The following is a 7383-nucleotide window of genomic DNA, read 5'->3' on the forward strand; positions in this document are numbered from 1 at the left end:
CAAATGTAAGCAAGGTGTTTGATCATATTTAACCCTCACTTTTCACCTCCAACTCTAGGATCCCTTATCATGTCTTCTTCCCAAATTTAAGCCATTATTTTCTAGTTTTTAACTTTTTTATTTCTTAGCCCAGTGAGACCAACTAGTATTCCCTTTTGTATGTAGGCATGAGTCATCTACCTGAAAATGGGAACCCACAAGTGGCCATATTCCTGAAAAAAAGTGACTCTACCTTACCCAGCCATCAACTGCCTATAGCTCTTCATCTATATGGGGACATTTTGAGCCTCTCCCCTATATGCTGGAAGTTTTAACTGTCTAGTGAAGGCTTTGTATGGATAACCATACCTGATGTGAGTTCATGTGTGCAACAGCCACATCGTGTATAGAGAACAGCATTTTACAGCCCTTCCTCCCCAATTTACAGTTCTTATATTCTTTCTTCATCATATATCTTTAGTTTTAATTAATACACTCCTACCTCTCCTTCTACCTACCCTTCCCATCCGCCCTTAATCCTTTATCTCCCAGGATTCTCCCCTGTTCTTTCATATCATGTATGTTCTTCTAACCCCTCTTATTAGATTTAACTTGGATTTTGAGATCATAGTTTCCCAAGGAGCTTCCTTATGCGCACTTCATTTTGGATAAATCTACCCACAGCCCCCATTTCCCCATACCTACCATTCCACTACATGCCTGAACACTTCTTACCCCAGAACTCAACCTCTTTACTTTCATTTCACTCTTGTCCTAATATCTCTACCCAAATGCATCTGCAGCTAATGGGCCAATTGTGTTTCTTGTTTTCATGCATATTCTATATTAAATACACAAAACAAAATATGTGGAACTAGGATATGGACCCTCATGTAAAAGAGAACATGAGGCATTTGTTTTTTGGGACCTCGGTAACCTCACCAATGTAATTTTTCATATATTTATTTTCATAATTTACCTATAATTATCATGGTTTTGTTTTTTTGTAACTCAGTAATATTTCATTGCACATATATACCACATTTTTTAATTTTCCACTGGTCACTTGATAGACTTCTAAGTTGATTCCATTTTCTTGGTTCTGTGAATATAGCAGCAGTGAACATGATGTGCAAGTGTTTGTGAAATAACATTTCAAATACTTTGTGTATATTCCCAGGAGTTGCATAATAGAAAATATGGAAGATCTATTTCTAGTCTTTAAGAAACTCACACACTGTTTCAAGAGAAACAATATTATGTATTAATTTTTCTACCAATCTTTTTTTATATAGGATGTCCTTCTGTATATGTGTTGCTTTTTTTGGTTGATGAATTAAGTTGTTTTGGTCAATGGTTTAGCAGAGGAAAGTCAAGTGTGAAATATGAACAGAAATAGAGACAGAAGGCAGAATCATGGAGATGCCATGAAGCTGCTAAAGGAGACAGACACCAGAACTTACAGCCTCATGACGATACACAGATTAATAGAAATGGATTAATTTAGAGTGTAAGAGCTAGTTAATAAAAAGCCTGAGCTAATAGACCAAGAAGTGTTATAATTAATATAGCTTCTGTGTGATTATTAGGGTCAGGGTGGACAGGAAATGAATGAGTCGTCTCTATTTACAAAATGCCGTCCTTACATCTTTCTAAAAATAAAATACTTAAAAAAATCTAGATTTCTAATTATTGTTATGCATGAAAATATTTTCAAAATGTATTTTAAATTTTAAAAGAAAATGAACTGATGGTGTTGATGCATGCCTTTAATCCCAGCACTTGGGAGGCAGAGACAGGCAGATCTCTGTAAGTTCAAGGCCAACCTGGTATAAAAGAGCTAGTTCCAGCACAGGCTCCAAAGCTACATAGAAACCCTGTCTCAGAAAAACAAAGTCAAACAAACAAACAAACAAACAAATATTTAAAATAAAATGAAATAATGCATGGGCAGGAGAAATATTTCTGTTTTCTTGAGAAAGGAAAAATATTTCATAAAGAAGGCCATTAAATTAGATAATGATAAAAGGTGAATGACTGGCATATATAAAATTTTGTGTTCCTAAAGTTAGGACACAATGTGAAAAGGAAAATAGCCCAGGAGTGTTTGCAAAAGCAAAAATAAAAAAACAAAATAATTTCCCCCAAAATGAACAAAACAGAGAGAAACAAAAGGTGTGGCTGAAGTAAAACACAGGCTGAAAAGGTGCAACTTGAAGACTCACCAGAAAGCACAAAGTCATGTGTGGGACTGAGAAGTTCTCAGATCCAAAAAGAGGGAAGACCAAGCTTTTCACTGTGAACAAACTCTCCTGCTAAGGATATTTCTCAGTGCTCCTTTCATGTCCAGATTCCTCAGACTGTAGATAAATGGATTCAGCATGGGTGTGACCACAGTGTACATCACAGCAACAATGACATCCTTGTTATTAGTGTTGTTAGATGAGGGGACAAAATATAGCCCAATAATGGCTCCATAATAGAGAGAAACCACAGAGAGATGAGAGCCACACGTGGACAAGGCTTTGTAGATTCCCTTGAGTGAGGGACTTCTCAGGATGGTGGCTCCAATGCGGCCATAAGAGACCAGGATGCATATGAATGGCACGGTAATGACCAGTGATCCCACAATGAGGATGAGCAGCTCATTGATAGAGGGGTCTGAACTGGGACAGCTTAATCAAAGCAGAGAGATCACAGAACACAGAAGAAGTGGTGGAGAGTGTTACCTCTAAAGAAAGAGAGGCAAGCTAGAAGGATGGTGTGAACAAGGGCACCAGCAAAGGATAAAAAACAGGATGCAATGACCAGTAAGATACAGACACTCTGACTCATGATTCTGTTATAGTGGAGGGGGTGGCAAATGGCCACATACCTGTAATAGGCCATGGAGGTCAGAAGGAAGTTGTCAATAGCCCCAAACATCAAGAAAAAATATGCCTGGGAAATGCACCCAGCATATGAGATGGACTGACTGTGTGTCAGCATATTCATGAGCATCTTTGGAACTGTGACTGATGAGAAAGAGATGTCTGTGAAGGCCAAGTGGCTGAGGAAGAAGTACATGGGGGTGTGGAGGTGAGAGTCCAGCCTGATGAGCAGGATGATGAGCAGGTTCCCCAGCACCGTGGTCAGATACATGGCCAGGAATAGTGCAGAGTACATGCCTTGATCTTCTGACTTGATGGGCAGCCCCAGGAGGATAAACTGAGATGTGCTGCTCTGATTCCCTATACTCTTCATTTTCTGATGGAAATAAGACACAGATGTGAGAATTGGGAACATGGTCATCAAGGCATAATGAAAGCAATGTTTTTAATTAGTGTATATGCTTTATCTGAGAATCTCAAACTTTTGAACACTAGTGGGAGGTTTGTCACTTAGAAACCAGTTCAACATATTTTGAAGAACTTGGAAATACCATAACAATTGTCATAAAAGAAAAGATAAGAATTGGGATGTCTAGGAATCCATAATGGAATTCTGAGTTAAGGAATGAAGAGAAAAATCTAATCACTCATCAATTAATAACAAAGCTAGTCAATGATGTATAATAGTTTTCTAGATTCTTGACTCTCTTTACGGCTCTAGTAGCATATTGGCTAATGTTCTATATCTGGGGCTGTATTGAAATTGGAAGAACCCAGGAGCAGCTAAACAGCTATAATATATGACTGTGAAACTTAAGGGCACAGATCTATGTCAATAACATGAAATATCAGATGACATCTTCTATATGCCCTTAACATCTTCCCCATTCCAACATCTCCAGTTGTCTGTCTCTCTTTCTAAAGAAGTTTTCATGGAATATGTATAAAAATTCTGTCCATCATGTTTTCTTGTGTGTTCAATCAAACCTAATTTTTCATTTTCATGTTTTATATGGTCACAGGAAACATCTAACTTCTCTAGCCACATCTGGAATCTGTCAAGGAAGCACTTATCCCTGTCTATTGCAATTCAATATCATTCTCCATTGTCATTGGTCTTAATACAGATTTCTTTTGCTAATAACTCTTGAATGACATTTTCTTTTATTGAATTTCTATCATTTCATTTATTATTGTTCTCTTCTTTATCAGTTGAAATTGGAAATACTTAAGTGAACAATCAAAAAATAGTAAACAAAACATACTAAGTTATTTATTAAAGCACATATCCCTATTCCATAAATAAAATCAATCTGAATACCTTTGTGTGTGAAAGTTGAGGAAGTCTCCAATACTCAATGGACCTAAGACATGAGTCAGCAGCAGCCAAAGACTAGATAGCTGGATGCCCCACTCTCTGGGACCTCTCTGTGGGAGAAAAACTAGGGCCCCTCCCCAACTCCCACAGCTATTCTCGCCAGCCAGCAGGGAGTTTTCTTGCTATACCTCAACCCACCATGCCCCCATTTGTTCCCTGAGAGCTCCAAGAAACCTTGCTACACAGCATGCTCCAATCCTGAGGGGACCTAAGAGACAGCCACAGAAAAGATTGGACCAAGATGCCAAGACACTGCCCACCACTGTTGAAAGAAGAGTTGGGTAGGTGCCAATGCAATAATTCCAACATCCTAAAAAGCAACATGGTAACACCAGAACCCAGTGGATGTACAACAGGAAGACTTGATCATCCTATCCCAGAAGAAGTAGAAGAAAATAACTTTAAGCATAACTTTAAGAAAATGATGGACACCTTTAAAGAAGAAGTGAAAAAAAACCCTTAAAGAAATGAAAGAGAAGACAAACAAATAGCTGGAAGAAATTAATAAATCCCTCAAAGAAACCTAAGAAAACAAAGAAAAAGTAATTAAACAGATAAAGGAAACATTTCAAGACTTGAATACTGAAATGGAGGTAGTAAAGAAAACACAAACCAAGGGAATTTTGAAAAGGGAAAAATCTGGGTAAATAAACTACAGAGACAAGTATAACCAACAGAATACAAGAGATAGAAGAAAGAATTTCAGATGCTGGTAATACAATAGAGGAAATAGACTCATTGGTCAAATAAAACATTAAATCCAACAAATTCTTAAAACATAGAAGAAGAAAAACTCCAGCTCAAATGCACAGAAAATATATTCAACAAAATTATAGAAGAAAACTTTCCCTACATAAAAAAGGATATCCCTATAAAGGAATAAGAAACTTACAGAATACCAAATAGACCAGATCAAAAAAAATCCCCTTGCCATATAATAATCAAAACACAAAATAGAGAATAAAGAAAGAATATTGAGAGTTGCAAAGGAAAAAGGTCAAGTAACATATAAAGGTAAACCTGACTTCTCAATAAAAACAATGAAAGCCAGAAGGTCTAGGATAGATGTGGTGCAGATACTAATACGCCATGAATACAAGCCCAGACTACTATAGCAAACAAAACTTTCATTCACCATAGATGGAGAAACAAGATATTCCATGACAAAACCAGGTTTCAAAAATATGTATCCACAAACTCAGCCTTACAGAAAGTATTGGAAGGAAAACCTTGATCCAGGAAGCCAACAACACCCACAATAACACAGACATCTGATAACCCCCCACCAGCATAACCCAAAAAAGAGAAACACACAAACAATAGTACCAAAACATAACCAGAGTTAACAACCACTGATCATTAATATTGCTTAATATCAATGGTCTCAATTCACCTATAAAAGGACACAGGCTAAAAGAATGGATACAAAAACAGGATCCAGTATTCTGCTGTTTACAAGAAACACACCTTAAGATTTGGGTTCTTGTGCTCCTGAGACCTACCCCCAATTTAATAGTGATATTATTCTATCATACCCTATATATAACATATAGGCTTGCTTGATATCACACACATACACTGCCTGAGTTTCTGCCTGCCCACCTTCCTCTGTGACCCCTGTGAGAGAGCCTGGTACCTTTAGAAGACAGAATATGGGGTGTAGGTCTGTCTGTCTGTCTGTCTATCTATCTATCCATCTAGTCTTCCATCTATGTATGCAACTTTTGATTTATGTAATACTTTATTCTTTTTGTTTGTTCGTTTGTGACAGGGTTTCTCTCTAGTTCTCTCTAGTTGAGTCAGTCCTGGAAGTAGCTCTAGGAGACCAGCCAGAGTGCCATTTTCAATGAAATGGACCTAAGAAACAAATGGGTATAGTTATCCTAATACCTAACAAAATCGATTTCAAGCTAAAATCAATCAGAAGATATGGAGAAGGACACTTTATACCAATAACAAGAACAATTCATCAAAATTAAGGTCTATCCTGAATATTTATGCCCCAAATACAAGAGCACGAGCACCCACATATGTGAAAGAAACATATTAAAATTTAAATTGCACATGAAACCCCACACATTATAGTAGGAGATTTCAACACTCCTCTAACAACAATGGGCAGGTAAAACAAAAATTTAAAAGAGAAATAAGAAAACTAACAGATGTAATAAATCAATTTGTATTAACAGATATATAAAGAACATTCCACTCAAACAAAAAAAAATACCTTCTTGTAAGCACCTCATGGAATATTATCTAAAATAGATCACATAAATAAACAAAGCAAACATCACAGATACAAAAAAAATGGAATAACCCAATTTGTTTTAGGATAACCATGGAGTAAAGTTAGAATTCAACAACAATACAATGTCCAGAAAGCCTACAAACTCATGAAAACTTAATAGTCAACTACTGAACTTCCCCTGGGTTGTGGAAGAAATAAAGAAAGAAATTAAAATCTTCCTTGAATTCAATGAGAAGGAAAACACAACATATACAAACCTATGGGACACTAGAAAAGCAGTGCTAAGAGGAGAGTTCATAGCACTAAGTGCCCACATAAAGAAAATGGAGAAAGCTCAAATTAGCAACCTAACAGTACACCTGAAAGTTCTAGAAAAAAAGAACCAGATTCACCCAGGAGTAGTAAAATACTGGAAATAATCAAATTAAGAAATGAAATCAAGGTCTTATGCAAGAAAACACATTTGCTAAGAGTTCGTTTTTAATAAAATAGAAAAAAAGGGGGGGTTTAGAGTTGTTTACACAGGAATATGATCTACCCAGAAACCAAAGACTAGCAAACAAAAACCCCAATATGTGAGGTACCCATCCTGTAGGTCAGTTGTATCTTATAGATTTCTAGTCATTGATCTTAATGTCCACTAGAACTTAGTACTAAATAGGAAACCTTTCCCCTGCTGGTTCTTCTTCAGAGTTCTAGAAGATGCTCTGCAGATAGCTGGGGAAGAAAAGTCACCCATAGTCATGACAATTTGTGATCCCTCCATGCTACAATGATGACTTGCTAGTCAAGATACACCCATTAGTGCCATAGTGACAATAGTGCCACAGAACAACCAGCCAGTGATGAGATTTATTTTTTTCTTATTTATTTATTTATTTATTAAAGATTTCTGTCTCTTCCCCACT

General features: G+C 36.7%; 1 pseudogene; it reads right to left on the reverse strand.

Moving 5' to 3' along the window:
• Positions 1–2272: 2272 nt before the first annotated feature.
• LOC126495300 (olfactory receptor 50-like) lies at positions 2273–3222 on the reverse strand (annotated as a pseudogene).
• Positions 3223–7383: the final 4161 nt, after the last annotated feature.

Source organism: Alexandromys fortis, unplaced genomic scaffold (genome assembly GCF_014885135.2).
Source record: "Alexandromys fortis isolate MF-2015 unplaced genomic scaffold, M_Fortis_MF-2015_v1.1 scaffold_454, whole genome shotgun sequence".
Lineage (NCBI taxonomy): Eukaryota > Metazoa > Chordata > Mammalia > Rodentia > Cricetidae > Alexandromys > Alexandromys fortis.